General features: G+C 41.4%; 1 pseudogene; it reads right to left on the bottom strand.

Annotated features, from left to right (window-relative positions):
• Positions 1–7,634: 7,634 nt before the first annotated feature.
• On the bottom strand, positions 7,635–8,031 carry LOC129514253 (60S ribosomal protein L27a-like; annotated as a pseudogene).
• Between the last annotated feature and the right edge of the window lie 2,961 nt (positions 8,032–10,992).

Here is a 10,992-nt window from a genome sequence, read left to right as displayed (position 1 = left end):
AGAAGACTGGCCTGAGTCTCGGGACCAAGGGGACTGGCCTGGCCCAGTAAAACCACAGAACCTGTGGCCTTGAGCCCAAGTCGCTAGTGTCCAGGGCCTGAGAGGCGGGGGAGAAGGGACTCTCATGTTGTACCCCTGCTGCGCTCCTGGGAACCAAGCCTGGGGCAGCTGAGCCCATCCCAGCTGCCTGGGACTCACTCCCAGGGGATCTTTGTTCTCTCCCAGCCACCCCATCCCCATCCTCCTTCCCAGTCCTGATGAAGAGGAAATCAGCTTGCCCCTCAGGGTGCCATCTGGCTAGACAGTGATCTGGAGGAGATTCCAGGTAGGTAGGCAGGGGTGGCCAACATTTGCTGAGTTCCTGCCCCCTGGAGGGGGTCACACTTCACAGAAGCACATTCTCTTCTCACCAGAGCTTCTGTCACCTTGTCCCTCCTTTCTGATTGGGTTCCAACTACATGACACTTACTTCAGCACTGTTCCCACAGCTCTTAGACCATCTGCTCTGGCTTCCTTCTTTCCTTCCTTCCTTTCTTCCTTCATTGTCTTTGTGCTCCAGTTTGGATGATATCTACTGACCCTTCTCTAAGTTTCCTGTTGAGTAAAGTCTCCTATTGACCGAGTAAGTTAGTTGTCTTTCACCATGATTTTCGTCTCTAGCATTTCTATTTTGTCCCTTCTAGTAGTTTCTATCTCTATGTTGATATCCTTCGTATGGTCAAGGCTTTTGTCCATCTTTTGTCCTGGAGAGTTAATATAATTGTCACAAATATTTCAGTCCTTTTTGATGATTCTAACATTTGAGGCATATCTGAGCTCAAGTCTATTGAGTGCTTTGTCTCTTGACCGTTTGATATTTTTCTTTGCCACTTTGGGAGTGTCAGAATTTTCAGGACAGTAAACACTAAGGTAACTAGTTTCCTGTCTGATTGTGTGAATAACTTCCTTGTCTAGGCCTCTACTGGGAGGAACGGGGGCAATCTAGTCAGCAGTTACCTGGTTTGTATTGGTTGCTGCTACTTACCCGCAGTACACCTCAGCCTTTAAATTCCTCTACCATTACCTTGCAAGGAGACCTGGGCTTGGGCTAACAGGGAAGGATTCTCATTGTTCTGTTCCTTTTCAGCCTTTGGCTTTGCCTGTGAGCCCGAACCTCAGAGAGATGCACATGCCTGCCACCAGTAGACTGCTGTCATTTATTACTCCGTTCTTGCCATCCTGGGGCTGGGAAGTGGGGACACACATTCTGCTGTTCATATTCAGCCCCCATCTTAAGCAGGCATGATAGACCTTGCTCTCAGGTGGGGGGCTGTGGCAGTGCCCCCTTCCATCCCCTAGGGGAGGAAGACCTTTCCCTGTCTTTTCCCCAGAAATAGTGTTGGGTTTTTCTCTTCCCTTCTTACAGTTACAACAGGTCTTCTCCTCTGCCAGGGTGAGTGTTTGCTGCCCTTTCCTCAGCAGCTAGGGCTTTTCTCTGTGAGGAAAACAGGAGAAGAGTCAGCCCAATGCCTTTCCTGCAGTAGTGGCTGCCCAGGTCCCTGGCTCCAAAGGGAGGCTCTCCACTATCTCCTGCCTTACCTTTTAGGTCTCTCACGGTAGGCCCACGGAAAAAAGGAAAGAAGCCTGCTAGCTAACGTGATCTCTCCTGTGTCTGTAGCTTCCAAGGGTCCTATATTCACCTGCTCCTTCACACACAGCCCTTAACAACTCATTTTAAAATTTACCCAAATTTTCAGATCATCCTTTATGAAGTCCATCATTTCATCCTATCCTTCTCTGCTCTAGGTAAGCAAGTCCCAACTCTCCTGGAAGAACCTATCTTCCCTTCGATTTCTGCCTACCTGGTTGACCTGCAGCCTCAAGTTTGAGAAATTCAAGAAAAATGATGATTTTGTACATTATTCAGATTTTTTTTTGTTGTTGCAAAGGTAAAATTGCCCCTTTTTCCCCACTTTTTACATCCTAAGCAGAAACCACTAGTCTACAGCCAGGGTGCTACAAGGATCAACCACCTTTATATTCAATTATCCAAGAATTAAGGCAGAAATAGGGGTAGAGAAAGTGACAAGTAGCTAGGATCTAAAATTGTCCTATGAGGACACCTGCGTGGCTCAGTTTGTTAAGCCTCTGCCTTCCGCTCAGGTCATGATTCCAGGGTCCTGGGATCAAGCCCCACATTGGGCCCCTACTCATGGTCTTTCTCTCAAATAAATAAAATATTTTAAAAGAATAAAAAAATTATCCAATGAGAGAGTTTCTCAAAAAGCTGAAAACAGAATTACCATATGACCCAGCCATCTCACTCCTAGGTATATTCCCAAAAAGCAGGGACTCAGATACTTGCACACCCATGTTCACTGCAACATTATTCATAATAGCCCAAGGGTGGAGACTGCCCAGAGGTCCACAGATGAGGGGATAAAAAACATGTGCTATATACATACAATGCAATACTGCTCATCCATAAAGAGGAAGATGCTCTGATACATCCTACAACTGGATGAGCCTTGAAGATGTTATGCTAAGTGACATAAGCCAGACAAAAGGCAAATATGGTAGGATTCCACTTCTGGGAAATATCTAGCAGAGGCAAATTCATAGGGAGAGAACATGGATTAGAGGTTACCAACGGGCTGGAGGGAGGCGGGATTGTGGATATATGGCTTAATGATTACAGAGGTTCTATTTCCAGCAACTAAGAAATTTTGGAAGTTGAAACTGGCACAGCTTTGTGAATGTGACTCAGGCCACTGAGCTGTGCATCCTAAATGGTTAAAAAGGCAAAATATGGGTATGTATTTTACCACAATTTTAAATATTAATAGTTCTATTTCAAAAAGTGTTGAATTATACATTGTTTTATGGAAATAGAGCTCACATGCAATGTTATATTAGTTTCAGGCATCCAATGTAATGAATTCATAATCCTTTACATTAAGCTACACTCACGAGGTTCGGCTAAGTCACCATCTGTCACCAGACAACATTATTACATTAGTGACTATATATTCTGTGCTGTACTTTTCATCGCCATGACTTACTTTTTCTGTAACTGGTTGTACCTCTTAATCCCTCCATCTAATTCACCTATCCTCCCAGTTCCCTCCCTTCTGGCAACCAACAGTTTGTTTTCTGCATTTATGATTCTTTTTGTTTTTGTTTGTTTGGGGATAAAGATGGGATTTGGGGGGGGATAAAGACACACACACACACACACACACACACACACACAGAGAATATTACTCAGCCATCAAAAAGAATGCCATCTTGCCTTTTGTGACATCATGAATTGCACATTTAATCAGGGAACTCCATGCTATGGAAATTGTATACCTCAATAACATGGTTGTAAAGAAGATAGAAACCAAATGAGTAGGAGTGGGGAAAAATTAGAGAGGAAGACAAACCATGAGAGACTCCTAACTCTGGGAAACAAAGCGTTGTGGAAGGGGAGGTGGGGGATGGGGTAACTGGGTGACGGGCACTAAGGAGGGCACCTGATGGGATGAGCACAGGAGTTATATGTTGGCAAATTGAATTTATTTTTTTCCTTTTTTTAATAATAAATTTATTTTTATTGGTGTTCAATTTGCCAACATACAGAATAACACCCAGTGCTCATCCCGTCAAGTGCCCCCCTCAGTGCCCGTCACCCATTCACCCCCACCCCCCGCCCTCCTCCCCTTCCACCACCCCTAGTTCGTTTCCCAGAGTTAGGAGTCTTCATGTTCTGTCTCCCTTTCTGATAGTTCCTACCCATTTCTTCTCCCTTCCCTTCTATTCCCTTTCACTATTATTTATATTCCCCAAATGAATGTGAAATGGTGCAGCCACTCTGGAAAACTGTGTGGAGGTTCCTCAAAGAGTAAAAAATAGACCTGCCCTATACCCTGGCAAATTGAATTTAAATAAAAAAATTTTAAAAAAAAAGAAAGAAAATGAATGAGACTGTCCCAATGGTAGCAATAGATATAATGGCAGTGAGACAGTTATAGTAGAGCTGGGGGTTGGAGAAGTGAGGGAGGATATTGATTTGGTAGCTACATCACCTAGAAAACCCACCACATAGAAAGCTCTGGCCCTATACTATATCTAACCAACTGAATGAGGACCAGAAAGATATTACCTCATAAAAGTCTCTTCTCATGACAAAGTTCACTCTAAGTCCAAAATTCAGAAAATCAAAGAAGTTATAATTATCCAACTTTCCCACCTGCCCCACTTCAGGGAAATCCTATTCCCACATTTGTGAGGCAGGGGATGGAGATGCCCAAGTCCCACACTATGAGGTAGTGGAAATAAATATAAGAGCCTACTGCCATCTCCTCTCTCCAGACCAGACCCCTCTTCCTGGGCCTCGTCTCTTTGTAGAGAACTCACTATCACTAAAAAAAAAAGCTCACTTTAATCCCACTTATCCTGTCCTGTCCTTTCCATTCCATCTCCACAGTTTCAGTTAATTCCAACCTGGACAGCAATTTCCTAACTAGTGGTCCTGTGTGTCAACTCCCTCCCTCTCTCCTGCATCAGTGATAGTATTCACCCCAAACATGAATTTATGCCAATTTTTCCCAACAAGCACCCACCTGCTCAATAAGTGCTCATTCTAGGTAAAAATTGGGTCTTGCTATATAAACATTACTCCAAGACAATTTCCAAATCTCCACCTTCCAACAAATTGCTGTTTCTTAATCCTCTCATATACAGACATTCTGGAGCTGTCACTACCCACATTGGTGCCAGAGTGGCCTCTCTTTAATAAGGATAGAATCCTGAGCCTCTCCTCATTAAAACCCTTCACTCACTTCCCATTGTCCCTGGCATAGCCCACATAATTTATTTATCATGGTGTTAAGATTTCTGCATAAAGTTCCTAATTATCCACCCTCATCTCCCACCACTTGACACTGAAACACTGAACTTCTCCTTATAGTTCCCTAAGAAATCAAAGTTGTGGAGGGAGAAGAGTGTTGAGGAGAAATACCAGTCCAAGGATGCATAGCTGGGTGGGAAAACCTCCTGGCAACAAGAACTGATTGCTCAGGCAGTAGGCAGTCTTCCAAAAGTCCTGAGAACTCCTGCTTCAAAGAATCCCTATGGGAGGAAAGTGGAGGAGAAGAGAATTTACCCACTAGATGCCAACTCCTACTAATCAATAGATTTCCTAAAAAGGCTTGATCACCCTACATTTCTGGATCATACACTTCCTGGGTCTCAGCAGGAGAGGAGGAAGCCAGGGATGGGAAACAAAAGCTGTATCATGATGCAGGCATGAGGCAAGGTGCTGTCAGCTGGTGCCGGTGCCCAGTGAAGACAGTCCCACACATACAGAATGGGTCTCCACAGAGAAGTTGAGGAAGAACAAGTGGTCAGTGTCTATGGATGGACTTACCAGAGGCCAAGAAGATCGGTGGTGACACCAAAGACTTGACACAGCAACATTTTGTGATCACTTTCCATGTTATTTAATAGTTGCCTAGAATTGTTGTATAGATGAAGTATAACTTACAAATTATGGCATCCAGAATAATGCTCCCCACCCACCCAGAGATGCCACATCCCAATTCCTGGAGCCTGTAAATATGTTTACTACTCAAAGGGAAATTGAGGTTTCAGATGAAATCAAGGTTGCTAATCAGCTCCCCTAATATAGAGAGATGATCTAGGTGGGCCCAGTGGAATCACAGGCATCTTTAAAAGTGGAAGAGTCGATGTCAGAGCAATACACTGTGAGAAAAACCCCACTAGATATTGCTGGCTTTGAAGCTCCACGTGAGCTACAAGTCAAGAAACACAGGTGACCTCTGGAAGCTAGAAATGACAAGAAAATAGATTCTCCTCTAGAGCTTCCAGAAAGGAATGCAGCCTTGCTGTGCCTTGATTTGAGTCCAGTGAGACCTCCCATCAGACTTCTGACCTACAGAACTATAAAACAATAAATTTGTGTTGTGTTAAGCCACTGTGATATGTTATAGTAGCAAGGGGAAACTATTAGGCTTACTTAATTATTTGGGGGCATTTAGACCACTTTCAATTTTTTCTCATTACAGAATGATAAAGCAATGGAACTCCTTACAGATAAATTTTTCTACACCTCACAATCTTTTTAAATTTATGGAAATGATTTTTAGTTCAAAGATTGTGCATAATTTAATAACACTTACGTTGCCTTCCAGAAAGACAGTAACAATTTGAAATAACTGTCAACACATGAGAATTTCCAACAACAGAGTCCTTTTTGTGTTTTTTTATTTTCAGCTGAATAGTGCCTAAATGTTTTAAACTGCATTCATATTATCAATAATCTGTGCTGTGTGCTTATGCATTCCTCCATAGTCTAGGAATAGAGCATCCATCCTTATATCTTCTTGGGAAATTACTTGTTCAAATTCTCTAATCTTTTTTCTTCTCAGGTGTTCATCTTACTACATTGTAAAAATATCCATCTATGTCACATTTATTGAAAATGTTTGCATTTTGGGGCACCTGCATGGTTCAGTTGGTTGAATGTCCAACTCTTTGGTTTTGGTTCAGGTTATGATCTCTCAGTTTTGATCAAGCCCCGCATCAGTCTCTGTGTTCAGCACAGAGTCTACTTCAGACTCCTTCTGCCCCTTCCCTTGCTCTCTCTCTCAAATTAATTAATTAAATATTTTTTTAAAAAGAAGCAAGTTTGCAATTTGATTTTGTGTTTTATGTTTTAAGGTACAGAAGCCTTAACTCTTTATGATTAAATCTATCAGTATTTTATTTTTTGATATCTAAATTCTTTGATGTCATATTTCAAAGTCTCTCATTTCTACACAGATATAAACATTCATCTGTATCTTCATTTAGTGCCTTTATAGTTGAATGGTGTGAATTCAGAATCACCCTTCAGTTTTTCCTTGATGATTGATCACCTGGCAGCCACAACAATGAGTGTATCACCTATATATCCTTTCTCCACCAGAAAGAGGAGGTTTAAAGAGGATATTTCCAAATAATTTCTGATATATACTTAAATATTCAGCTTTTTAAAATGAACTCATATTTGAAAGTGAAAAAATTGTCAAAAGAAGAGTTTTCTGTCACACTATCTTAATTTACCACAGTCTCCGCAGCCTCACATTTCCCTTTTAAGGTAGAAGAGGTCTAAGCCCAGAGGAAATGACCTTATCAGCAAGACAAGTAAGTAACCACCACACCATCGCTAAAATAAGGTTATGTTTCTCAGTAATAAGACACCAAGATCTTCAGCAGCATAGCAGAGAAAGAAAAAGACAGAAAAAAACCCACGCCCTTTGTGTCTTATTCTGCATCACTAATGTCAATACCTGAAAGGAATTGGTCTCCCTATGTAGGTAATAGCTCCATGAAAATCCATGTCCTTTCACTTCCCTACCTCCTTACATCTCTAATTCCTGGAAGTAAGACATTCTCTCATATGCTTTTTAGTTTCACTCATGAGAAAATAAAATTCCATATTGTTTCCATTTATGTTTAACTTTGTGTAAAAATAAATAAGAAATAAGAATTTAATTTCCAATAGTTCTGAGGGTTTTTCAATTGGTAGCATTTAATGAACCTCCCTCTACATGGCTTCAAGCTACCAGGCCCCCTATGCACCCCTATGCAGGCCCCCTATGCACCCTTCATCTCTCCTCAGTTCTTCCACTGAAGAGTTTGGCCTTCATGATGACGAGCTGTTTGGGGAGCTTTCCTTTTCCCAGAGCTTTGTGGTAGCCCAATCGTACCACATCAATGATAGGAGTAGCTCCAGTCTTATTTTTGGCAGCATGTCCTTGGATCTACTCACTGCTCACTTATCAAGGTTGACAGGCAGAAGCTCTGGCCCCTCTTTAAGTGTCAATGTCTCATACAAACTTTTTCAAAGTAACCTGGATGATATTTGTCTAAGTTGATCCTGTGGTGATGCATGCCACCAGCATTACCCTGGCCTCTTGGGTGCTTCCAATGCTTGCCGACATGGCCTTGGCCATGGCTCACGTGGTCTTGAAATTTTCAAGTCTTCCTCAGTCTGGATAGCATGTTGGCAGTCCAGACAAAAGAGAGCTAATTTCCAATAGTTTCTAATGTGACCATTTGTCTTTGCTATCAAAAAGGTATATTAACTTTTTAAGGCAAAAATGTGCCCTTCTTGTCTAAGGTAAAATATGAACACATTAACTATATCTTATGACTCTTATGACTCTCCTAAATTCAGGTCAGATCTACAGAGCCAGATCTATCAGTTAACAATTATCAAAGCCACTAAGTTGAGGATGGACAGATGACTTAGTAACTGGACCTCTCAGTCATATAAATACGACTGAATAGTCACAGCTCTCAGATAAATCTTCAAACTTTTGGTTTCAGAATGTGTTCATGTTTGCTTCCAGTGGTGGGGATGGTAAAGAAAGCAGTAACATCAGTGTAAAATAATCCAGTCCGAATACACATATATTTGCCAACATTTAATGAAACTTACAATTAGCATGGCAGTATTCTATGTGACTTACATACATTAATATTTCATCTTTTTAGGTATCATTGTTATCAGCTCCATTTTACATATGAGGAAACTAAGAAGCATAGAGAGGTTAATTAAATTTACTGACATCATCTACTAGTAGGACTGGGATCCAAACCCAGAGTTCATGCTCATTACCACACACACACTATGCTATCTAGAGCTCAAAGATATCTTCAGAGCTAGGATTCTTAACAGTGAGATCCATGAGCTCCTTCAAGGCCATGGACAGACATCAAGAAGCCTGTGAATTTCCCAAAAACAGTATGCAAGTATTTGGGTATATATGTGTGTGTGTGTGTGTGTGTGTGTGTGTGTGTGTGTGTGTGTGTGTGTCTAGACCTTACCAGATTCTCAAACGGCTCTGTACTTCAAAAACAAACCCAAAAAAAGGGAAAAAAAAGTTAAAGAACCACTACTTAAGAAAACTTTTCACAATGAAAAGTTGATGTGGAGTTGGGTTAGAACACTGCATTGCCATTTATTAGTTGTATGAACCTGGGCATGTTAGCTGCCCTATCTAAATGTAATGGTCCTTACTTCTACAGGGGAATCACAACACCTACTTTGCATTATAGTTAACATCAGTCTGGAGCTAAACAGTGCCTGGGAAAACATAGATAGTGTTATTACTATTGTTACTGTAGTTGTTGATTGTTTTCCTTAATATAACTTACTAAACTATCAGTCCAAATTAGAATCTTGCCATGAAATACTGTGAGATTTTTTAACATCAACAACGTTGTACCAAACATTGGGTACTGATACTGAGACAATACAGCCTATAGTAGGAAAAGAACAGACTAGCAATGGCAGCAAAGAAGAGAATATGATTTCTCTCCAATCTGTGCTGTGTGATGTAATCTTTAATCTTTTTGTGTTTTGAGCTTTAAGAAAAGAGATTTTGTTGCCTGATGCTTCCTACCTCCCATGGGTAGGAAGGAGATGGATACTATATTAACAGTGCTTTCGGGATCCCTGGGTGGCGCAGTGGTTTAGCGCCTGCCTTTGGCCCAGGGCGCAATCCTGGAGACCCGGGATCGAATCCCACATCAGGCTCCTGGTACATGGAGCCTGCTTCTCCCTCTGCCTGTGTCTCTGCCTCTCTCTCTCTCTGTGACTATCATAAATAAACTAAAAAATAAAAATAAAAAAATAAAAAAAAACAGTGCTTTGAATTCTTGGCAAAGAGAAGCATTGTTTTAATTCAAGATTCTGTTATCCAGAGATATTGTGGAAAATTGTAGAAGCTACAAAAAAGTGAACCCGAACTATTACAAGAATAGCAAGTCAAGCTGGGGCTTTAAAAATACCACTTTGCTAACACTTTTCATTTTAAGGACTAGGTAAGTGTCAAGCCTGGATTCCAAAGGCATTGACACATGATAACTCATGCAGCTGTGTTCACCATTTCTCTGTGAGCCACCTATGCCAGTCTCATAATCCCAGACTGTCTGCCTTTTACTTACATCTACCTGAACCTGAAGTCTCCTGCCCTGCCTGCTAACATCTCATATTTCTTTCAATCTCCTTCCAAAATAAATAAGTAAATAAATCAGCATTCTTCGTGAAGACTTTCCAGGCTCCCTACCAACTGGATTTGCTATGTCTCTGAATTCTTTCCATTCCTCATTTATACTCCCAAGGCACTCAGCACACTGTCCAATATTGTAGTCATTTGTGTATTTGTCCACAGTTTTGTCTTTTGTGTCTTCCTATTATGCAGCTCTTTAAAGGGAAGGACTATGTTTTCTTCATCTTTGCAGAAGTCATCCAAAAACAGTTGTGGAATAATGGCACAGATAAAAAATGAATTTCTGTCTAAATTGCTCAGGAAAAAGGTCCTGCTGTGATTTCAGGCTTTCAGGATCTAAGATTAGAAGTACAAGCAAAAGTATGCTTAATGGATTTGCTTTTTGCCCTTCCCTGCTGGGGACATTAATTAACATGTGTTGTTGGGCTGCAACATATATTTTATAGCCACACTCCTATTTTAGCTCATCTGTCTTGCCTTGTTTTCTGTATATATAACAACAACTAAAGGGGAAAGAGAAAAATAAATAAAAGCCACTAAAAACTGATAGCTTTATGATGCTCAAGGTGTACCATTCATTGTCTTCAGTGCAGAACCAGATGATTCAGTGATCTGGGCTCACACAGGCTCAAGAGACCAAAGCAATGGGGTTTATTTCTTTATAGATCACTCAGACTCTCCTGGGCAAAACTGTGAAATCTCCAGTCATGTTGACAATCATGCCCAGGAATTACCTGGAAGGAGGGAAGTCAAGGGAGGAAGAAGAAGGAGGGAAACTCATTGTCCCCATGAGCCCTCTATTTCCAGCCAGAACACCCAGGATGTAACCTAGAGCCCCAAAGGTCACTTTTTCTTTTTTCCTGGGGTTAAGATGCAAAAGTGCCTTGGGGCACCTGTGTGACTCAGTGGTTGAGCATCTGCCTTTGGCTCAGGTCGTCATCCTAGG

This window comes from Nyctereutes procyonoides, unplaced genomic scaffold (genome assembly GCF_905146905.1).
Source record: "Nyctereutes procyonoides isolate TBG_1078 unplaced genomic scaffold, NYPRO_anot_genome, whole genome shotgun sequence".
NCBI lineage: Eukaryota > Metazoa > Chordata > Mammalia > Carnivora > Canidae > Nyctereutes > Nyctereutes procyonoides.
The sequence above is the reverse complement of the archived record's forward strand: the minus strand, read 5'-3'. Positions and strand labels throughout refer to the sequence as shown.